The following is a 25780-nucleotide window of genomic DNA, read 5'->3' as shown; positions in this document are numbered from 1 at the left end:
GAGTAAAGAACAAGCGGCAGGTTACGATAGAAGCGATGGTTCATTTGGACAACATTGGTGAGATTCCAGCACCCATAACCATCGATCAGGAATACATTAGTCCTAAATCGGGAATCAAGAGGAAGTCGCCAGCCGTGAGTTCAGCGGCTGATGTCATTACCAGAGAAGATGAAGAAAACGACGTTTTTTTATCGCGCACAGATTTTCCATGTTTTCCCCTTCCATTCAAGCCTGTGGAAACAAGAACATGGACATTAAACAGCACTCACAAAAAAAGGAAGGGAACAGAGGAGATTTACGAAAATCAGAGAAAAGCTCTGAGGTCAGTACACAGGATTTAGTTGTGAACATTTCTAAATATAAACTCAATGACCATGAGTTATCTGTCCTCAATAAAGGACTTAGCTTTATTCCATCTGCTTTCACTGATGTTACAGAGTTCATAGTGGATATAAAAATGTTCACTAGAAGTATAGCGCTAAAAATGTTGTATAATGATAAAAATGTAAATCTGGATAACGCCAGCAATATTAATATGTTTAGGAAACCTTCCATGTTTATCCCTGTACAACATCCATTATTGGAATTATTTGAACGAGCTTGTGAATTTGATTTGATGGAATTTTACAATAATAATATAGGGAAACCTGATTTTTTTAATATAACCACTAAAGAGAAGGCAGCCATTCTAAGTTTACAAAGCAATAATAATATAGTTATTAGGCAAGCTGACAAGGGGGGAGCAATAGTTATAATGGACAAGGAAATGTATGATATGAAAGTGTCTTTTATGCTTGCAGAAATTGACACCTATATAAAATTGAATGCTGTTTCACTAAATAAGTTAATTAAAAATGTGCATGCGCAGTTATATGATCTACTACTTACCAATGTTATTGATATGAATTTGTATAGGTATTTTCTTGTTGAAAATCCATTAGTACCAATGTTCAGGGGCCTCCCTAAAATACACAAAGAGCTGGACAATCCACCACTAAGACCTATTGTTTCCAGCAAAGGGTGGCTGACTGAGTCTCTCTCAATTTATTTAGACAAACAGTTCAAACCCATAGTGAATAATACCAAACATATTTTAAGAGACACGCAACAATTTATTGAAGGCTTTGCCAGATGTAATGAACAATATCACATTACAAATGATGATTTTTTTGTCACCTTAGATGTAAAATCTTTATTTACATCAATCCCAAACAGTACTGGGATTGAATTTTTGAGATTATTTCTCTTAAATTATGGTGTTAACAATAGTAAAATCATAATGTGGATGTCTCTATTAGAAATAGTGCTAGAAAATAATGTTATGGTATATAACAACAATTATTATCTACAACAAAAGGGTGTAGCCATGGGAACACCTTGTGCGAACTCATATGCCAACCTAGTGTTGGCATATTGGGAAGAAGCATATGTAATGAATAATTTAATTTTCAATGAACATCTAATACATTATTGCCGTTTTGTTGATGATGTTTTTTTACTATGGAGAGGAACAATAACTAAGTTAAATGAATTTATACATTATATTAATGGTACCACCGATTTTCTAGAATTTGAGAGTACATACTCTCATGAGAAGATACAGTTCCTCGATGTTTTGCTAACAAAGGGACCTAATGGTGTAAACACATGTATATATAGGAAGCCTTGTTGGAGGAATAACTTACTTCACAGAACTAGTATGCACCCTCGACATGTGCATAAAAATGTAGTAATGAATCAAACTTTAAGAGTTTCTAAGCTCACTACAGATGAAATAGTATTCAATGAACAAAAGGCAGTCATAGAGAATAATTTTATACATAGAGGATATAATGAACAAATAGTGCATAATACTATCACTATGGCAAGCAAAACAAGGAAGGATAAAGGTTGTCCGTTTTATAATAAACCCAATACCATTGATAAGAATAAGAAAGAACCAAAAACCTCCAAGAATAGACTTATTATACCCTATACTAATAGGAATAGTCAAATAAAAAAGATCATAGAAAACAACTGGAAGATTCTTACTATGGATGAGAAAATCAGGGCACTGGTTGAACAGAGACCTAACATAGCATATAAGAATTTGAAATCCCTGAAAAGATTACTTTGTTATGAGAAAACAAAAATAGAACATCCACTTTCACAAAGGGAAGGCACTTTCCCTTGTCGTAAATGCAACCAATGCAGGTTTATTAATACGGACAATACCTTTCTCCATCCTATTACTAATAAAACTTATACATTTAAAAAGTATACTGATTGTAGGTCCAAAAATTTAATCTATTTAGCCCAATGTCAGTTGTGCCTAAAATATTACGTAGGGAAAACTAATCGCACTTTACGTGAGCGCATAAGAGAGCATTTATATGCTATTAATAGAGAAGACCCCACGAATGCTCTAGCTAAACATGTGATGGATGAAGGGTCCACTCATCACTTTAAGTTTAAGGTCTTGGAATTAATTACAGTAGATAGTAGACTAGGGAATGTAAAGAATCATACAGAAGAAGTAGAGACCAGGTGGATTCTTAGACTTCAGGCATATATATATGGCCTGAATGATAGAATTACACTCAGACCTTTCCTAGCAGCCAAGGCTTTCAAACATTAGAATATTAATTGTCATTAGTTTTTACTTACATATATTTATTATGGAGTTTTTATTGTGTTCTTGTTGTGTTTTATACAATATTTTATATGAGTTTTGTGAACGCTTGGCTTTATATACACATATATATATAAAAAATGTATACTGATCAATTCATTTAAGCACTAGCACTTTAAGCTCTTATTGTTTTAATTGATTAATTGTTGAAATAATTGAGCTTTGAAATTGTATATAAGTGTCTTAATTCATTTCTCAAGCATTGAAGTCTGAAGAAGCGTCACTTGGACGTGAAAGCGCTCACTTTTTATGCAGGTCTGCCTCAATAAAGGTTTTTCGACAAGAATTTTTGGAATTGTGCCTTTGGTGTAACCTTGGAACTTTCTTGCTATTGTATTTCCTGTAATAACTATAACATTTTGTTTTTCTTTCTCTCTCACTACATCTTCATGTCCTATTTCTGTAATAAGATTAGACGTCACTAATTCCAATTTCTTTGGTTGTTTCTCTTTCTTATAAATGTCTGTTTCATCTGACCCTTGTACTGATATGGTTGATTTGTATCCCTCAATACCATCTGAAAATCCTGTCTCCCATATGTCTATGACTTGTCCTTAAAATCCCTAGTGTTGTTGTTAATATTAGTGCGACCCTTAGTTTGTAACTTTGTTACTTCCGGCCAAATATAAGCAATTCCCTTGTTATACTGCTCCCTGTCTCTCTGCATTTTAGTGTTTTTCCTCTGACATAGCTTGGAAATCCACTTGTCTGCCTCCTGATATTGTTTATTATATAGTTTCTCCCATTCGGTGTATAACAAATCATTCACTATTCTAGTATTAAGTTTCTCAGCTTCCTGAATAAGATTACGTATTTTTTTGTCATTGTATTTGATTAACATATTCATATAATTAAAGCCACATTCATCAAAAAACTTCACTTGATAATTCCAGACCCATGGGTTGTTTAAAAAATCTAAGCCACATAGGAACTAGCTTATTGTCAATACATTTAGACAGATAAGCATTATCAATCTTCAACCCATTGATATTTTTCAATTTTTTCCCCAATAAATAAATCATACTTTTCAAATTACCTGACACTTCAGTGTCAGGGGATTTAAAATTAAAATTACTTTTCACATTATCTACATTAAAGTTAAAAGTCAAAAATTCATTGAATTGTTTGTCCTTTGAATTGAGTCCACACTGTTCAGTTCTTATTTCCACATCAGTTGTATTCATTACAGAACCTTTCTTACTTTGTGTACAATTTCCGGTAACAGCCGAATATGTTTTTAAAGGAATAGTTCTTTTTGGTTTTGTTCCTGTTCTCTTAGCTTCCATTTCCACGTCATATAATGAAAAGTCAAACGTAAAATCAGACAAATTGATCTTACTTATTACGTAATTTGATAGCAAGATTATTATAGCGCTTTATACCGTAGCGCTAATATCTCTTTAAGGATTTGAACTTTATTTGGCGCCAAATAGGTTTTATAAACCATCTGTTAGCATTTGTCATTCAGTTCTGAAGAAGCCCATCTGTTATGGGTGAAAGCGCTTAACTTGTGAAAGATTAATTTTTTGTCTTATGTTTCGTGTTGCTGAGTAGTATTGTTCGTCCTCATTTTAGTTTGGTGAAATAAACCGGCTTTTTATTGAACGTTTGGGCACTTATTGGTGGATCCTGAGCACATTTGTTGTTAAACATGACACTTAGGTGAGTTGCCAGTTCATTTTGTAGTTCATGTAGTACACAGCCTGGGATGTCATCTGGTCCCATGGATGTTGTATTCTTAGCTTTGGAGAGTGTGTTTTTTACCTGTGTGGCTATTACCAGAATTTGGCAATCTTCCGGTATCGAGATGGGCCATTTTGGGGGTAAGAGGGGGGTGAAGTTGGCACTAAATTGATCTGCCAGGATACTGGCAATATTTTTGGCATATTTAATGCTGTTTTGTTGTAGCAGATCTGAGCATTGCCATTTAGATTCTTGACATAGTTATAGAATGCCTTGTGGTTGTCTTTGGAATCTTTGGCAATTTTATTTTCATAACTTGCTTTGGAGGATTTTATGAGGTATCTCAGATTCTTACTGAGGCTGGTAAGGGAGTTTTTGCATCCTGGGATTTTCCTCTTTTCTGCAGCAGTTTCTTCCTTTTGTTGTAAAGTTTGTTTATGGCAGGAGACCACCAGATTGGCTTCCTTTTTTTGGAGGAAAGCATCTTGGTTCTATTTCAGATGGCACGATTCATGCATGAGTGGATGTGCTCGTACAGTGCCTTAGTGTAGGACTCAGCAGTCGAAATTTCAGTTCCCGTCTGCATGGGTGTCATGAAGTTTGTAACTTCTGACTTGAGTAGCATGAAGTTGGCTTTGGAGAAGTTTTTTATGGAGGTTTCCTTACTGGGGGGTGAGGGTGGGATGTGGATGTTAAGGGTGATTAGTTTATTGTCTGACCTGACCAACAAGGGGGTAACCATAAGTGTGGAGCATTGATTTCCCATGTTGGTAATTACCAAGTCTAGGATATTGGAGCCCTTGGTAGATGTATGGATTAGCTGATCCAGGGAATTGGAATTTATGAATTCCAAAAACCGTTGGGCAAAGGTGTTGGTACACAAGTAGTTTTCCCAGTTAATGGCAGGGTAGTTGAAATCATCCAGTATTAGGGTGTTTGGTTGTATATTAATATTTTCCAGTATGTTTAGAAAGGTGTAGTGAGAATCTTGGGGCATAGTGGGGTATCTGTAGCAAGCTACAATTTGGATTGCCGTCTTACCTAGTGTTAGTTGCACCTGGAGAATTTCAGATGCATTGTGCTGTGCAACTAACCTGGTGGTGTGAATATCCTTGGTGAATATGGACACTCCTCCACCTTTATTGTTTCGATCCTGGTTTGTGGCTGTTTGCATTTGGATGGGCAAACCTGTGGGCAAAAGCAATGGGCCCTGTCAATGCGTGCATACATAACATGATACATAACACCACCTGTTCACCTGTTGGTATATGTGTGGTGACATCCAACAGGCACAGGGGGCTGTAAGGCCGTGCACTATTTACTGTTGTGCCCTTACATTTGGTCCTTTGAGCAACGTTATATATGTCTCATACTGCTGCTTCAATCACCAGTATCAGGGTATGTAGAATGATACAGACATACACAGACATATAAACATATATCTGTAGATAACACGGACAGAAATATACATGGTGTTTTGTGGTTTTGTGTGTGAGTGTGTGTGTGTGTGTGTGTGTGTGTGTGTGTGTGTGTGTGTGTGTGTGTGTGTGTGTGTGTGTGTGTGTGTGTTTGTATCATATATGTATCTGTGTTATGTAGATATATGGGAAGAAAGAGAGATGTATGTCTTTATAAATATATATGTGTATATATAGATTTATATATACATATAGATATATGTATATCTATAGGGAGAGTGGGATACTGACAGACAGTATGTATACATATATGTATGTAGCTATAGACATATCTATATATAACAAGTCATTTGAGTGAGGCGCAACAGAACTGCGCTCTGCTTAATTAAGTGTATGAGCATGCCCTGTGAGACTTTTGCTAGTTATAAATTGACTCCAGCCAACACCTACCTGTACTCCAGTCCAGGATTTCTGTGTCACACAAAATGATGTATGTCCCTGTTTTTCACTGCTGCATGTCACTGAACTTGCCTACAACTTTCTTCAATTATGTGACGTACTTAATATGTCACAAAAGTTAGTAATATTACACCATACACATGCTGACAGTCTGTAGCACAAACAGTAATAATACCTGACATCCAAAATAAATGGTTATATATAAATTAGAACCCTGGATGCCATCATACAAGCTAATCATCCTAATCCTTTAAGCCACACAAGCTGGTTGACAGAGAGAGATCATTCATCACACAAAAAACTACAAAAATACTTATATTGTTGTCCCTGTGCTAAGTAAGATATGGAATGTATGATCAATTTTTATGTTACTGTCCTAAGACTGCTTGACATGCTGATATACCACTGATGAGTTTCTGTTACAGCTGTTACAAGAGAACACTGCTGTGTTCGGGGTGGTGGAACACCACCACATGTTCTGCTAGGATACACAATAGTCTTACTATCATGTCACCCCACTGTCTAACATCTCCCTTCACTGATGCACCAGTAATCTGTTGCAGTAGGGCCTAGTGAATACTCATCGAAACAAGGTAGTGGAATGAGTAGCTGTAGTCCCATGTGGATGCAATTTCTGTCCAAGTAGCCCACTATATTTACTTGCATGATGTATTGGCTCTATACATACAATGCTATATCATAATAATCCTTATGAGTACTGTGAAGATTACGGACTTACCTTGCAAATGCAGCAGCTGACACAACCATAGATTGGGGGTGGCTCTGTCTGATGCAAGCAGTACACAGCCAATACATGAGTAGGTACAGGATGTGTGGGTTGCCTGCCAGTATGTAAGTAGGAGTAAGGTGTCAGTCTGTAGGTCCCTAGGTTGGCAGTGAATGTGCTATGCATTGCCTCTTAGCCAATGCCAGGGCATACTGAGCATGCCTACATCTGCCTACAGGGACATCAGCAGGAGATTCCTCCTCTGAGTCCTCCTGTGACTATGTCTGTAGTGGCCTAGGCACTGGTGGGAGGCTGTGTAGCTCATCTGTTTGCTGCAGCTGTTTCTGCAGGATCATATTGTGTAGCATAGCACATACTGTGAATATATGTGCACATGTGGCTAGAGAATACTGCAGAGCTCCAGCAGTTAAATCAAAATACCGGAATCATGACTTCAACAGACCAAACACATGCGCTATGATGTTCCTAGTTTGTATGTGTGCCTGCCTCATTATGGCATTCATCTGTGGGTGTGTGTACATTTCTGATGGGTGTCATCATCCATCATTCCAGGGCATAGCCAGCATCCCTGAGTAAATGGCCATGTCCCCCCTAGCAAACATCTGGTACAGCTGCGATGTGTGCCAGATATAGGAGTCATGATAACTACCAGAGCTGCCAGGACATTCAGGATAATCTCCAGGGCATTGCATACAACCTGGCAGTTGATGGAGTGGTTAACGTAGATTCTGCCCTGCTCATCAGGTGAAGCATTGATCTGTACATAGGTGCAATCTATGACACCCACTACCTCAGGGTAGTGTTCTACTTGGTAAAACTGTTGCATATTGTCGGCCCTCACCTCAAGGGAGAGGGGAAAATATATGTGATCACTGGCATGGTGGCATAACATCCAGGAACTGGTGGAGTATCCTGGATGCAGATGCCTGTGACACCCCCATCATGTCCCCAGTTGATCTTTGATAAGTACCTGTAGCAAGTATCCTAAGGGCTACACATGCCTTTTCTTCCACTGGGATGGGTTCCCCTCTGTTGGCTCTGGCTGTGACTTCAGGGCAGGAGAGCTCAGTGAGTTCTTGTAATATGTCCCTGTCCACCCTTTAGTGCTCTACAATCTCCAACTCATGTAGCTCCTGGAAGGTTACTGTGGACCTGAACACTCTTCTCCTTCTCTGCCTAGGTGTATTGTCAGAAGCAACAGCAGCAGTGACTTCAGCATCTAGCACATACAGATGTAGCAGACCTGCAGCAGCCCCTAGCATTATCTCAATTAAAATTTCCAAGTGTGAACACCAATGGTCCAGAGTATTGGGGGGAAAATAGAATGTAGGTTGTAAGCTTACATGAGCTTACCATTACTTATGTAAGGGTACTATTCATTGACTTCAGCTCTGCTTTTAACATGATCATCCCTTTTCATCTGGTAATGAAGCTACTCCAACTAGGTGTCAACACTCCACTTTATAACTGGATTCTTGACTTTCTCACAGACAGACCTCAGAAAGTGTGCATAGGAAACAACTCCTCAGATAACATCATTCTTAACACTGGAGTTCCACAAGGATGTGTACTAAGTCCCTTGATGTTCACCATGTTAACACATGATCATACAGCCAGGTACAATATAAACCACATCATCAAGTTTACTGATGACACAACGGTGGTGGGCCTCATCAGTAACGACGATGAAACAGCTTATAGAGATGAAGTCAACAACTGATTACCTGGTGTGGAAATAACAACTTAGCACTAAATATGAAAAAGACAAAAGAGATAATTGTGGACTACATGAAAAATCACAAGAAACATTCTCCCCTCACCATCAATGGGGAAACAGTGGAAAGAGTGAGAAGCATGAAGTTTCTGGGAGTGCACATCAATGAGAACTTGCCGTGGAACACCAATACAAATGCCAGAGTCAAGAAAGTGCACCAGAGGTTGCACTTTTTAAGAAGGCTGAGGACAGCAAATCTTACATTGACAGTTTTCACTACCTTCGACAGAGGTGCAATAGAAAGCATCCTGATGAACAACCTCGTAGTATGGTATGGAAACTGCTCTACCTCTGAGGACAAATCCCTCCAGAGTGTGGTGAAGACAGCCAAGAGGATCATTAAGACCACCTTACCACCTATCCATGACTTGTATTTATACAGATGTCTCAGCAAGATCAGAGGAATAATTAAAGACTGCACTCACCCTGCTTACAAACTGTTCCTGCATCTATCATCCAAAAAGCGCTTCCAAAGCATACAATGCAGAACTATGAGATTCAGGAACAGCTTCTTCCCAAATGTCATCAGGCTGCTAAACTCTAGTAACCACTACACTCCATGATATCCAACTGGGTCAGTAGGTACTGTCTCAAATTGTGCATTAACCTGGTTACCAGTCCCATCTAATACTTAGTGTAATATTCACCATGACTGTAACTTGTAGGCCATCCAGGGCAGTAGCAATGCAGTAGAATATCTCTTATTTCAGTGCAATACATGTTGCAAATTTGTAAATCAACCATAGTGCAATACTCTAAGGTCTGTAGTGCAATACTCTAATGTTCATAGTGCAATACTGAAATGTCTCTTCCTGTGCAACAATCAATACAATGTCTTAACCAAGTACCTATGCAATACTAAAGTCTCATGCAAGTAAGTGTTTAGTTTGAAAAGTGTTAAAATGTGTTTCTAATTACGTGCAATATTAGTCTGTCTACCTGCATGTCCATGATGTAGTAGCTAGGTGTTATATGTGTAAATGTCCAAAAATAGTCTATACGTTGCCTGCACATTGAGTCCAGAGACACAGAATTTCATTCAGTTGTTGCACTCTGAATGACAATAAAGTTTACTTTGACTTTGACTTGTAAGCATACTTTATAGAGGTCTGCTGTAGGTGCAGCATGTGTGATTGGCTAATTATTATGCATTTCACCTGCCTAGAATGTGATTGTGATGCCCCTGTACTGGCCCAGTAATCAAGGAGCCTTAATCCTCATCACTAGCACAAGTGAGAGATGTACACATTGGGAGGATGACAAGTACACACACAGTAAAGTACAATTTCCTTTAAGAGCACACAGAGATCACAGTCAGTCTGGGGCTGTTTCTGCCTCTTTCTCCAAATCTCCAGTAAGACTCCCCACTGGCACAGCTATAGGGTTAAGATTTCAGCTGAGTGGCCAAGCTAAGGCTCCCAGCACCCTCTCTGTCCAACCAGTGCTTCATGTCCCTGCCCAAGTAGATGACACACACACACTTTGAGATTTGATTGATATACAAACACACACACACACACACACACACACACACACACACACACACACACCTGTGAAAGGCTGGCACAGGTTTACTAACTATGGCCCCTTTCGCCCAGACTATAAGGTAGTACCAGTTGCCACCAGCCACCCTTACTTATCAGCTACTATAAGGCCCTTACCAAAGGGTGTCCAATCCTACTGTGTAATGTTACTACTATCCAAATGGTATGTGTGACCAAGACTTTCAAGGCTATTTAGGAGTGGCATTTACAGTGTCACCAAATACATATGCAAATACTTTAAGAGTTTAAATATCTCTAAAAAAAAGCCATGATTAAAAGGTTTAAATATATTTAATAATAAATAATAAAAGTACAAGATAATACTCAGACAATACAGTAACTACAGAGTTCAGGATCACAGGAAATATTTTAAAACAATATTGCAGGACAGTCTCAAACAAATGCAGAAAACATCTAAACTAATCTTACTATATTCCTATCCATTTCTGAAAGAGTTTACTCTATCTTGGTTACTTACTATTAGCAAGGCAAGTGCTGATGAGAGGATGTTTCCAGGTCTAAAGATAAATACAAAATGCACAGACTTCCTCTGAGAGAGTTGTTAAATTACTATCAAACATTGCTGCTGGGTCCGCTGGATGATATCACTCTTTGTCACCTGCCTTCAGTTTCCAGGCTAACAGAAACTTAAAATTTAACATTTCTCTGTGAAAAATACCTATCTCTTAGATGTGCAGCTGCTAGGAAGTCACAGAGCAATAAAAACACTTTACAGTTTAAACCTAGTAATTATTTCTGTTTCAAGACAATAGAAAGAAACATATAGCTGTAGACATCCTGTCTCCTTCAGTGAAACTGAGAGATAAACACAATTGTAAAACATTCTGATTCCAAACTATTTTCTTGAAGCCTTGCAAGTTAACTCTGTATGTTCCAACTTCTACTATTAAAACACACATTTGCACAGGTATATAGTTTATATACATTTCTGTTCTTTTCCGGTAGGGTACACTGTGGTTACATTCATGAAGCTCAGTACATAACATACAGTTCAACATGCACTTCTGCACCAGTAGTTTAATATCCACATAACATATAGTTACATTTGTAAGATGTTGTGTCTTTCGGCTTTTCCTGGTTAGGGGTCGCCACAGCGGAACTCCGGTCCACTAATGATTGGCAGTAGATTTGTGCGTGCAGAGTTGCCAGCTCTGACGCACAACCTTTAAACAAAGGTATGCCCATTCATGCATGTCTCCACACAGAAGATGCTTTAGCTGAGAATCGAACAGGACAACATCGTACTGTGAGGCGACAATGCTACCGCGGCACCACCACCGCAGTTTTTTACATTTGTAAGATAAGCATATGAATCATATTAATATTCACAAATGATATATGATTATTTATTTTTATTTTTTTATTTATTTTACATTTGTTGACCGGGAATGTCCGACTAGGTTCCACAGAGCCTGTTTTCAGCGGAGGCCCGGGGAGAAATGCTCCAGATTATATACAAAATTCCAGATAGATGGGCTGGCAGTGTCACAGTGATTAACATCATTTAATGGCCCTACTTTAGTAGCACCATGTCACATAGCATAGCTTATACACATTAATAAATATTTATTGGAAATATCTTCTTTCCATTTATTGCTGCCTATGTCATTACTGTCATGTGAGTAGTGTGCCGCGCAAACATGTTCAGCTATGCACCATGCCATGCAGCATAGGTTACATAAAAGTCAAAATCAATAATTGAATATATCCGGTTTTAATTGCTTGTTGCATGCATCATGATTGCAATGTGGGTGGTCTTTCCACATGAACACACTTAGCTATGCGGCCCACAGCACAAACATGCGCGGCAGGAAATAATCCTAAAAGTGACTGGACGCACTCCCCTGCTTTCACATCCACTGGGAATATCAACAAGATGTGGGAGCCTACATGAAGTGCCTATGCGAACACGATTACTCCATTTTGCTATTCAAGACATCCACCTCATTTGCATACATATCCATATTGACAGCCTGGAACCTACACAGTTCAGAGCCATATGGCCTGGGCAACAGCACCAATGCACCATTGTATGGCACAGATACAGGGAGCTATAGTACATTTCTGACATGTATTGAAAAATGCACATTTATTATTTTATTTATTTATTTGTATTAAGCATGTTTGCACACTGTGGCACACAGCACAAACAAACTGAGATTATTAAAGAAAATAGAACATTATTTTAACTTATCCGTTTCCTCTTTCTGACATCCATAACATTAGTTTTGCACATATCTGTATGTGGTGCTACAGTTTCAGGGGATGTATGTTCACATTTCTTCTGTTTTACATCCCCTATTCTCTTTGCAGATCCCTGTACATGGAAAAATTCTGTGTACACTATGGACACTGACACCGGGTCTACACGGATTCCTTTCCACTTGTTGGATTGCTCAACCTGCCTCATTTGCATAAGATTCACCTGCTTACCAGGTAATTTGCATTCCTCACCAGTTTCCCTATTTGTGCATGCATGTGTGCCACTAAGCAGTGCTTACTGAATCTAAAACTGTTCCACTGGTGTATGCATCCCGCCGCGATGGATAAACAGAAAAAAAATCATGTAGGCTTTATTGAATTCCCCTGATAGTTTTAACAACATTTTTTCACAAAAAAGTGACTGAAAGCCTCATGACAATGTGCAATAAAACATTTTTAGTTTAAAATAATTAGTTTTGCAGAAAAAAAAGTTAACATTTTTTAGCTTAAATAATTGGTTTTGCAGAAAAAAGTTAAGTTTCTGATAAAAAGAGTTAATGTAGAAAGCTTTTCCCTGGCAGAAACTTATGTGGCTAAAAATGGAGAAAGGCTAGCCAGCTATCAGTCTTCAAAAGCCTACATGAGATGCATTTCAGTGACAGAAACACTCTGAAGGGCTTAGTGCCCAAGCCAGTTATTGTCTTCAGTTCTGTTTAAGCTGCCAAAACTTTGGGCATGTGGAAAGTGCCCTTAAGCTCTGGAAAGCTGGTCAGTTGTTTTATTCTATACAGGATATAACTCATATAGCTAAGGCTACTGCAGCAATGATAAAATGAAGAAATTCATGTAATATTCACTTCATCTTCTTCATGTGTATCTTAAAATGTAATTTATTTTTGTGTCTAGCCAGGGTTTATAACAATAAAAAGGTAATAAAGCTTTCTAACTTGTGTGTTTCCTTAATGGTTTCAGGTAAAGTCTCATTGGTTATAAGCTGGTAACATCACAGGTGCATTGAAAACAGTCTAGAATGTGTTTCTTTTCATCCTTCATTCTGAAGTTCATATACAAACTGGTTAGTTTAAACAAGACCAGATTTTAAAGCTGAAAACCCGATTACCTTTTAAATAAATACAAGTATTCAACAAAAAATATAATTCCACAATTTGTCAACAGCATGACTATTAAAAATAAAGGAAAAGAGGAAATTAAATTCCATAATGATTTGCTAAGCAACACTGATCATTTTATTCCTAAAAATATTAATGAAACAGCATTATAATGTGAATGTCAGGTGTAACATTTAATATACAGGTTGGCTGATGAATAGAATACTCATTTAGTTAAATGCGTGATTGTTATTTCTGATAAACTCAAGTGAATTAGTTTCCTGAATGTATATTATAAATTTATTTTACATTTTGTTTCATTGTTCAGCTGCATTACGAAATTAATTCATATTTAATAATGCATGTATGCAAAAAGAAAGCATGCAGTATAAACATATTCTAATGGGCTAACATTACATTTAAGTATGCCTTCTAATTTTCTTTTTATCTGTTTTTAAATACCTTAGACAATTCAAAATGATAGGGATTTATCTTTATATATCCAGAAATTAAGAAAAATGTGCATGTACTCCTCAGAGTTTTCTTGATTTTAATTACAGTTATTGTGGGAGGCCCACCAGTTCCCAAAACATATGTCAACACTTCATCTCCATAACAATCATCTCCTGGTAGTTGTGTTTACTAGATTACATTTCAGCTCATATTTTTGTTTTGTTAACAATATGTTTTAATGAATACCTTAGCATATTCTATTTTGCTCTTTGGCAGCAATTTATTTTCAAATGTCTAGGTAAACAACATTTTTTCCCAGCAGGCTGAATCCAGGAAAAGTAATTCAGAAACATGTATGCCTTCTCTGAATAGCCATTCCCTCTCTAAAATTACATTTTATTGTTCTGCTAGTCTTATTTTCTTCCATTTAAGTCCCAACTGAATATTTGCATGTCTTCAGAAATCAGACTTTTTCTTCTTTGCTCTCAATAGATGTTAAGAACATGCCCTAAATCTTAATTTAAAATAGTATATCTAGACAGACTGATAGATAGATATAATATAATGGCCCTAGAAGGCCTTTCTAAATGCCCAGCTATGTATTCACATTTGTAAATGACAGGATAAATTACCTAAGGACATGAGTGGTGTTTAGTTGGCAGCCCATTTACAAGTAGTCTCTGTTCAGTAGGAGCATAGGTGCCAGTCCCGATGTAAATTTACAATACCATATCCAGTGATCTAGGCTGCATTTGAATAGGGCCAGGGAAAACTCTGCTTCAAATGAATGGGAAGCCTGTCCCAAAGTCAGAGTAGACTCTGATACACATACCTGCCCCACCAACATGTTCTATTTATGTTAAAAAATGAGGTTTGGGTCCTTCATTTGGGTATTTCTAATACTGTTAGACTTGTGGATGTGAAACAAGTCTGTCAGTACAGGACCAGTTGAAGCCTTGTAAACCAAAAACATACAGTGGTGGATTATAATAGGGGTTATTTGGGCAGCTATCCAGGCCGATATCTCCTGGGGGCCCATGGCCAGCCAAAAAAAAAAAGTAAAGTTTTGTTATGTTCAGCAGAACTGCTAACTTGTTTTTGTTACTGTATGTACAAAACATAATGATCATTAGATACTGTTGTTTCTGCAAACGGATTCAACTTGCTAGAAACAATAAGTCATAAAGGCACAGCCTTTTTGAAAATAAATCTTAACGTAGTTGCACATTCTTGGTGTAGAGTTTACCTGAGGTCTTGGAATATGCTGCTGACATGCACTAAAAGTTATAAATATTTCCTCTCCCCCTATTCCCAACCTCTGGCACACACATTTTTTTTTAACTAAACCAAACACAGACTTTTAGTATAACAAATGAGTTGCCAGTCAAAGAATACAATGAGAGAACTTGTGGGAGTCACATCAGTGTAGTTTCACTTCTAGATTTGATCTGTTACAACTCTCAGGCTTGAGACAACATGAATTAATTAAAGATCAGTACCCTTCCATTCTGGTTTCCCTTTTCATGGAGAAGAAAACATTAGGCAGGATTTGTGACTTGTTTGTGGAGACAAATGGCTGTTCCAGGTCCATTTATAATAAAACACCAGCAAATTACATTACAACATGCTGAGAAATGTATTTCCTTTGAATATTTCACAGATTGGGAACAGTGGAACAGCAATGGGAGCTGCTCAAAGTTTAGAGTTCCACCATACATCTTTTTAAAGAAAACATAAACCCCTGGTATTAAATTGACAGCTATTTCTAACAGTTTTTGAGATCTGTGTAAAATTATTAATTTTTTAGGTTCTGTCTAATGAATTGGCAGTATACTTTCTAATATCATAACATGAAAGCAAGTTGAAATGCTCCATAATTCTAATAGGTTGAGTGTTTTCTGGTCATTTACCCTTTCTCATGGATATTAACATGCTTTTCAATTTCTGTACATATTATCAATGTGCAGTCTCGTTTAGTCGAATTGGTGATAACGTATTATTCGAAGTGCATCAGGTTAGGGATCAGCAAACTTTTTAGCTGGAAAAAAGTTAAAAGGCACTGCAAGTACCTACCTTCTGCACATACACAATATATGGCAGGTTACACTGTTCCTCTTTGGGTGTTTGATTATTTTTCATTTTAAAAACATTTCTTCTACTTTGCTGCAAATCATTGCAGGTTTCTCTGTTTATTTATTAATTAATTAATTTATTTTGTTTATTAATATTTGTTTACCAGGTAGTGCACAGATCAATATTGACCAATTTCAGGCTTAGCCCAGGTGTGATACGAAGCATTTCACAAACACAAATACAATATAAGCAATAACAGAATAGTTCAAACTAATTATATAGAAAATTCTATTGAACAAGTCATTACGTTTCTATGATTCATGGGAAAGTATTAAGCTGAAATTCTGGACTCAAAAATTATATAATTTATACAAGAGAGAGAGTTGTTGATGTGGAGCAGTGGGTCAGAGTAATGTAAGGTAATTATTATTTTTTGTTACCTTGGCAGGAATCCAAAAATAATTGTCTTCTGTCACTGTCCACGTTTGATTTTCTGGTAAATCATTGAGGGTTACAGGTAGTCATTAATGCTGGAAGTAGCTGTGATTGAAAGCAATTTAACCTTTTTTGTTTGTTTGCTGAGTTTAAAAGGTGGGGCTGACTGGAGATGAAAAACAACGTCCTTCTTGTTTGATCATTAGGACTAGCTTTTCAGGGCTATTGTGCATTTGTGTGAGGTAAAGTTGAAACCTTTCCTATTTTCATAGAGTGCTCCTGAATTCACCTTATAATTTGATCTGTGCTGTATAAAATGTTAGTCTTTCTGCTAAATCATTGAGAATTGCAGTCACTAAATGGAGGAGGATGTACATAGTTGAAAGCAGTTTATCCTTTTGTTGTTTCCTTGGTTTAAATGTTGGGGGTGGGTTGACTATGGATGAAAAGCAACTTTCCATCTTGGCATTCATTTATTTTCATGTTTGGCTTTTCAGGACAAATGTGCATTTGTAAGAAATATGTTAGGGTATTTATTATCTGCTGACTGTGTGAAACAAAGCAGAAAGTGTTCCCGATTTCACAGAATGTCACAGACTTTGCATTTTATGTTTGGTCTGTGCATCATAAAATGTATGTTTTTCTGGAAAATTAATTGCAGTGACTAAAAATGTGGGGTGTGTATGAAAACAATTTACCCTGTTGTCATCTACTCCGTTTAAACATGTCTGACTGTGGATAAAGGCAACCTGTACTGTTGTCACTTGCAAGGTTTAAAGGGGGGATGGCTTTGGAGAGGCTTTACTTCTTGTTTGCTCATTTCAAGTCTGGATTTTCATAGTTCATAGTTCAGTACTAAGCTAACTGCCCTTGCAAGCCATTTTAAGCCTAGCCAATTATCCCTTGTGAGACTCAAATCCTGCACCTTGTGTTCGTAAGGCAAACACCTTAGCCATTAAGACACCCTCCCAAGCATCCAGGTTGATGTGCACTTGTATGGAATATGTTGGGATGTTTATTCTCTACCAGTTGTATGTGGATGACAAAGTTGAAACTATTCTGAGTTTCAGATAATGGTTTTAAATTTGCATCATATTTTAGTATGTGTATCATAAAACGTATGTTTTTCTGGCAAATCACTGAGGACTGCAGTCACTAAGTAAGGACAGGGAAGACTATGTCCTTCAGAAAAAAAAAACATAACAATAGAAACACTGTTATTCTAGCAACTTTTAAGTGTCTAAGAACAATAATTAAAATCTGTCGCTTGTTGTGGGCCTTTTCCCTCATTAAATTTTGTCCTGATTCTGTTGTTAAGAAGCTGAATTGTAGCATTTCTATCATAGTCAGATGTGGTGTACACAAAAACTGGTTAGAACTGCTTAGCAAGGGCTGGGCCTGTTTGCTGATGAAAATAACTTACTGTTTGCTGAACTAAATGCCTGGCTTAGCAAGACTAATATGCATCTGAGTGAAACAAATTAAAATAGTTGTGGCTGTTGTGCACATGAAAGAAAGTTAAACTGCATATATTTCAGCAGTCCCTGATTTCATATAATACCCCTGATTTAGTATCATATTTTTGACTGTTCCAAATATCAGTGAGGACTGAAGTCACTAAATAATGGCAGACATTTGTGTTTGACTTTATATCCTTTAAAAATGCATATTAATGCAAGCAAGTGTTATTCTAGAAACTTTTTAAGTAAATAAGGCAAATCTGACTCTGAGAGGTTGATAGGTGTTCACTAGGGTAATGACCACAAGGACCTTTTTAAGCGTGGTCATGCATCCCAAATCTCTGACATGCCCTGGTACCCTCGGTAAGTGTAATCAGGGTCTTGGGAGGTGAAATATTTACAAACAGGGGCCTGGGAGATGTACAATTTATAGACTGCCTGTGTCCATTAGAGACGGGTGCCAAACCAGAGATGAATTTCTTGCTTCCCATTCAATTGTCCAAGTTACACTTGAATTGGGTTAGGGAAGAAATCTGCTTCACATAGATGGGGAGTCTGTTCTAAAGACAGGGTAGTCCCTGAGATACATACCTGTGTCTACAGCAAGTCTTATTTATATCATAGGCAAGGTTTAAGTCTTTGGGATGGTTAATTTTGGTGCTGTTTGTATTGCAGATATGCAGGAGGTCCATCAGAGTGGGGTCTGGTATGCCAGGCATAGATCTCCCCTCAACAGTCTGTAGGAGACAGACTACAGGGATAGGGTCTTGACGTGGTCTGTACAGGACATGTTACTTATGCCCTGTATTCTTTGAGTGAGGAACCTCTGTGGATGTTCCAGTTATTGGATATGCCTGGTTAGGTACATACCAAAGGGGGTATTGTGTTCAATGATAGGTTTGATGAAGGGCCAAATACAGTGTAACAACGAATTCCTTGGATACTGTCTATGTGTGTCCCCAAGTCCCTGACAACTGGGTCACCTCTTAGGGGAGTGTTGTCAATATGATAGTTACTAAGGGTTGATGACTTCCTAAAGGATACTATTATGCATTTCTCATCATTTAGTTTTAGTCCATGGCTCTGACACCAGTTGTTTGTCTGTGTCACCCCCTCCTGGAGAACATTTGTGGCAGTGAGTGATTCAATAACAGCTCTTAATTTGCAATCATCTGCAAATTTAGTAAAAAAAAAAAAAAAAAACACAAATTCCAACAGTGGTAAACCAAAGGAACAAAAAAAAAAACACTCATGCACCATCCAGCAAAAGAAGGACACAGGAAGTTGCACAACAATGGATTGCTGAATTATATGCTAATATACCACATAATGAGGCTTGATATATGCTAGTGAAGTAAAACATATGAAAGAGTGATAGAGAAATGCATAAAACATGCACAGACATGTTGCACCAGGCTTATCAGTGAATTCAGCCATATGCTCGCACAAGCCACAGGAGAACATTAAAATATGTTAGGGTTTGCTACAGTTATTGTAAACCTGTATCTGCAAGAAGCTCTGATGGAAGGTGCTGCTGCAGTTGATACCAAATAGTGCCCTCAAAGATGTAGGGTTTAAGGACCATATTTTACCTATGATGGGCTCCATGAAATTGAAATAATGGACCACTACATGGTGGACAGTGTCACCATACAGGAAACAGTTGACATCTGCTGGATTCATCTGAGGCCTCCTGGGAATCATGAAGAACCTATCCCGGTGGATACTAAGTTACGTGTAGCTTATACTAACTTCAGGTACCTTTCAGTGACCTATAGGGACACAGTGGAGGTTTCACAAGCTTTTGGTTCTAAAAGATGTAACCAGTTACTCAATGTTTTATAATGTGGGGTAGCATATGTACTTTCCAAATACTCCAGAGAAAAGCACTAGTACCATGCACAAAATTCTATGCCATACTCATTTCCCTGAGGTAGTGGGGAGCCAGAGACTGACCCTACATTGAAATAAAGGCCCACCCAGTGAACACGGAAGGTGGTATGTGAACCAGGTGGTGCCAGGTGGTCTGTAATGTATAGGGTATCATCTACAATGTGTATGTGCAGGCCACCCAGGCAGTTTACATGACTCACACATATAGCACTCCTGATACCTCTACCAAAGGTTTGCAAGCGGGGACTTCACACAGTGACTTCTAGTGGGGGATGCGGGATATGTTCTGAACCTTAGCTCATGACTGCTATGAGAAACCACTGGCCAAAGTTAGAACAATGCACATACACAGAATAGAAATATCATACAGTGTATGTTTGGTCTTCTCAATTCATGGTTCTGCTGTCTGGATACATCTGGAGGTGGCATGTAATATGACCCTGCCATATCTGCAAAAGTACTATGTGTGTCATCTTATTTGTTTTCATTTTTTTTTATTTATATTTTGCTTTTGTTTACTGGGTTTGTCTTACTGGCTTTGTCAAAAGCCCCTTTTCAGTTATGTCCCAGATATAAAAGCTCCAACATTTTGCATTTTTTTTAAACAGACATGCAATAATATACATGTGCTCACATTAAATGATATAAATTAATAATTACATGCATATTTACAGTGTAAAATGTACCTATGTATTAGTAGATGTTGAACAATCAGCTTTGGATAAGGTGTATTGGTGGGTTTGTCTGATAGATAACAGATCATCATGTGCTTAGAAATTCAAAGAAATGGAGGTGAGGGGAAGGACCTAAGTAGGGCAGCAAAGGATTATATAGTAGTTAAGAGTTGGGGTATAAAGCAGGTTCAGAGACAATGTTACATAATATACTTAGAAAAATGTTACAGCAGAGTGGCCCAGTACATGGACTGCAGTTTTAAATAGCACCTGGCACAGATGAGGGTGTCATATGAACAGCCAGAAGCAGGGGGTCACCATGTCGGACAGAGGTGGGCACGATATGCCACAGCACTGTCTAAGAGGCAGTGAATTCAACATACAATTACCGCTAATAACACAAGAGCTCAGTAGATACAAACAGTAACATTGATGCATACAAACAAACCAGACTTTGTTCACCCATGCACTTGTTGGCTACTGTAAAATTCAAACATAGGCAACCTCAGACTAGGACACTCTCAGCACTAGCAAAGGTATGTAATCAGCATGTCACAAACAAGTAGCACAATACATAAAAAGAGAAAGCAGACAGTAAAAATGATGATGGTTATACAGGAATGTCACAACACAAACTGATATATCCAGCAAATATAGACATTAACAATGATGCATTCAAACAAGCAGACTGTGCTTACCTATGCATTAGACATAAAGACATAAGCAGGCCACATCAGAGGAGGGTGAGCAAGATATTCTATATAAGTATGACTACAGAATGTATGCATAGTAAAGGCAAAATAAAAATCTTCAGTTATACACAAGAAAAACAGACTGCCTACATATGCATTGCCTGCTCACTCTGTGCAGCAGACATAGTTAGCCGAAGCCAGATACACCTCCATTGGACCGGACACTTTCAGCATCATCTGCAGAATCGGGTGAGCAAGATGTCCTACATAAATACTACTACTACTGTTACTGCAAGTGCTAATACAACTACACAATGTAAACAAACTAAACATAAAATAATAAAAATCATTGTCTGCTAAGGAAAACAAGATCTTAACTATCCATGCATTGGCTGGCCCCTCTGTACATCAGGCATAGACAACATTAAGTCACACATTGTGCAAAGAGCGGGGCACAGTCTTTGTCATTTACACCATGTGAGGAGGTTACAGGAAGGCACATTTTACAAAGGGGAAGTGGGTTTGTGTGAGAGATGAGTTAATAGCAAGTATTCTCTCTCAAGGACAGTGTGTCCAGATGTCAGAAAATCTATTGTGAAGTGTGAAGTGTGTGTGTGTGTGTGTGTGTGTGTGTGTGTGTGTGTGTGTGTGTGTGTGTGTGTGTGTGTGTGTGTGTGTGTGTGTGTGTGTGTTGTCACAGTCAGTGTGGGGTGTAGTGTGTGTTCACAGCGCCACAGCCACTGCATTTCTACAAGCACTACACCCTAGCATACTGGACAGGTGTGAGCCATGCATGGGAGAAAAACAAGTTTGTTGTGGACTCCCCCACCAATGTGAACTCCCTCTTTCTGGAGTTTGACTGCTAGTTCTACAACCCTGTCTATGGGGACGACCTCTTCTGGTTGTAGAAATAATCACTACTACCAATGTAATAATGGAAATGCTAATATTGCAGGAGTGGGATCTGGCATGTCCATGGCCACTTTAGCTGATAGCTGATGATGTATCAGCAAATTGTCCTTAAGGATGCTGCCCCCTCCCCAACAGATGATCCAGAACAGACATTGCATGGTCCAGTGTGCCATTCATCCAAGGAGTCCCATCCATGGTTCATGCAGTCTCATACATCAGAATGCACAACACACAATTATCTTGCATCCTCTTCCCAGGCCCTCGTGGAACTAGCCTATACATCTATGACAACCCTGCACATATGTTGAGTGGCAGCTACTGACACACCAACCTCAGAGGGAAGGCGGTAAGCATACCATCTCAAAGTACCTCTACTGACACTCCTGTGTGGTACCTCTCACTCATGATGGCTGGGGGACATTCTGCAATGTCCACACCTGAGACTAGTACACCGTCATGATCAACTGTGCCCCCATCAACCTATCCACTTTCAGATGGTTCTGTGTTATGGATGTGCATAGATACAATGACTGTGTTCATACTATGGGGAGGGGATGTGAGGGTATGTTTTCTTTCTCTGACATATCCCCTGTAACCCCAGACTGTGTCAGTACATCCCTGCCATCATATCAACAGAGATAAAACAACTGGAACTGAGATTTTTAGAAAAGGGTAGGAGTAATACACATAGGAAAATTTGAAATTGTGGGAGCAATTCATACGGAGGAAGAATGAGATTTAAAAGAAGGCAGGACTTAAAAGAGCTATGTGATGTTTGACTGAAAATGATTGGGTAGATGATAAGTGATGTATAATGTTTGCAACTGGGAGTGTGTCAGTATGGTGTGCGATGTAAAATGCCTGCAACTAGGATTGTGTCTGTGTGGTTTGTTTTCATTTATATATATGTATGACTGCTTATGTTGTAAGTAATGGTTTAATAAAGATGTTTCTTGTTTTAAAAAGGGAGCAGGCACTGAATAATTTATGTACTGTTACTTCAGTTATATGATATATCGCAATATAGTTGAAGTACAATGGTTGTTAATGCTAATTTGTTAAATTTGTTAATACAGTTTGATTACTTTTGTATAAATGTAAAATTGCCTATGTCACAAGTGTTAATTAAATAAAGGTATTTAAAAACAAACAAACAAACAAAAAAAGATTCCTCAAAAAAATCAGACAGTGGAAGGTCCGCAATACTGGTGCCAGACAATGATTAACATGTGAATACACTAACACAAATAACAAAAAATAACAAAATAAAACAAAAAAAAAACTAATACCTGTGATAACATACCTCAGATGCACATGCAAATGAGATAATCACAATGTCTACTAAACATAACTAATAAATGCCGGGTACATGTGGTCATTGAACCTCAGTGCCAGATATACCTAGATACAATAGTTGATAGTTGTATATGCATACATCTGATTTTTATTTCTGGGGCATCAAGAGTGGGAATCCTCTGGGGCTGCTCCACCTCTGCCCCAACATCTAGTGCCATACTGTGAAACTCTTCTGAGCAGCTGGGATCCCTGTTAGATGGCAGGAATTCCTCCATCTCGGTATGTGCTAGTTTAGTGGATGGCCCATCACCAGCAGACCTCTACTCCCATGCCATAGCCTGTGCTCTGAGCTTGGCCTTGTGAATTATGTCACTGGCCCTATATCAGATATTAGTATACATACAGCCCTGGCCACCCTGAGTATTGAGATCCTGAATCACCTTCCACAATACAATGTCAGGAAAGGACCTCTCAAAGACATATAAATCAAGGAGCCATCCACCATGGAAATGTGGAGCCTGTAGTACAACCTCATTCTCTGCATATGAGAAAGAAGGTTTCCATGAAGATGAGCCTTTACTAGATTTGGGAGCTGTATCCCTGTTGTGAAGGAATGAAAATGGATATCACAACAAAATTTAACACACACAGGTTAGTCTACACACTTTGTAATTATGCAACAAAATATTTGAAATGCAGTCAGCGAGTAGCACAGCCAAGTATAACTTAAACATACCTACACCCTAAAAAATGCATCCTAGGAGGTATAAACAACAGTCTAAACAACAATGCAGTTTCCCCAGCATAACACTAAACATAGCTGTAACTGATGGTAACACAACCAAGACTTTAACACCCAGATGTATCACCCCCCCCAAGAAACAGCCACAGAAGGCAACAAACAATATCACTTAAAGGGATATACATCTAACAGGCAAACATCATAAGCAGAGCAGTAATATGGTGAATTTTAGAAAAGGCTGGTGACAGCAGTTTTACATACATGTACACATAAATACCATTGCAGTGGCTCAAATCAAGAGATACACCTCTCCAAAAAATACACACCCAAACTTTTTGCATGTTAGAACAATCTGAGCATCTGTACACATGAATTTGTACATTGCCCTGACCCCACAAATTGCATTTCTAATGACCTAGATAGATTTTAGTGAAATGCTGCAGGTAGACAGCCATACATCTCAATCTCTTAGTGCAAGAAATCTGGACAAAGCCTAAAATTATGGGGGCACAAAGACCCAAAAATAGGGACAGATTTTAAATATTGCTATTATAAACATATAAAATTGCTAGAATAACGCAATGTTTGTTCGCATACATTTTCTGAATTATATCGTCTGAAAATTAAAAGTGTCACTATTCATTGACTTCAATCCCCAGTGATTTGCCAGAAAACCATGCATTTTATGTGGAACAGACCAAAAGTATGATGCAAAAATCTGGACAGTTGAGCGGTATGTAGATGGCTCATTGCAAATATTTATCAGCACAGAAAAATGACTAGTTGCACAGAAGAAGAAATACCTTGGAATGTTTTCTAAGAGTATGTTCCTTGAATGTATAGTAAAACACAGCAGCACTTGGGAAATAAGATATGTTTCCTAGCACAATGGAAGATCAGCTCTCAGGTTATTACCCTTTCTGATTTATTCAATTTGCACGATATGAAAAAGAGATAAACATTGAGTTAGTTTCTGCATGATGCATGCACACACCTGAGTGGCACAAGAACAGGGATTAAAAGACGTTTGCCTAGCTAATGCATTCCAAGTTTGCTTCCGTAGTAGTACTGGTCAGTCAATCATGAATTAAATATCCATGATAATGAAAATTATACCTTGAGAGTCTGTGTTGAACAAGTAAGTCTTACAAATGCATTTAAGTTATACTCACACTGAAATATGACAGCACCTTGAGCCACATAATGGCCAAATCATCTAAAATTTATGTGAGGTGGCTGTACACATTTCAGACATCAGTGAAGATGCCTAACAGTGAGAATGACGTCCACAATAATGTCAATGTGGCTTAAATGTAAAACATATATACACATTAAAAAGAAAGGAGTATATATTTATGCCAGGCTTTAAGACAGTTCATGAATAAAGGTAACACACTTAACTAATGCACAACAATGTCAAGAATAAGTCTGCCTTGCAAAAAGTGTTTCTTCCTCACCATCAGTATCAGCCACACATATACAATAATCCTGGTATGCAGGTGTTCAAATCTAGCGATGTGT

The sequence above is a fragment of the Protopterus annectens genome, chromosome 10.part0, assembly GCF_019279795.1.
Source record: "Protopterus annectens isolate FY-2018-M chromosome 10.part0, PAN1.0, whole genome shotgun sequence".
NCBI classification, from domain to species: Eukaryota; Metazoa; Chordata; order Ceratodontiformes; family Protopteridae; genus Protopterus; species Protopterus annectens.
The sequence above is the reverse complement of the archived record's forward strand: the minus strand, read 5'-3'. Positions refer to the sequence as shown.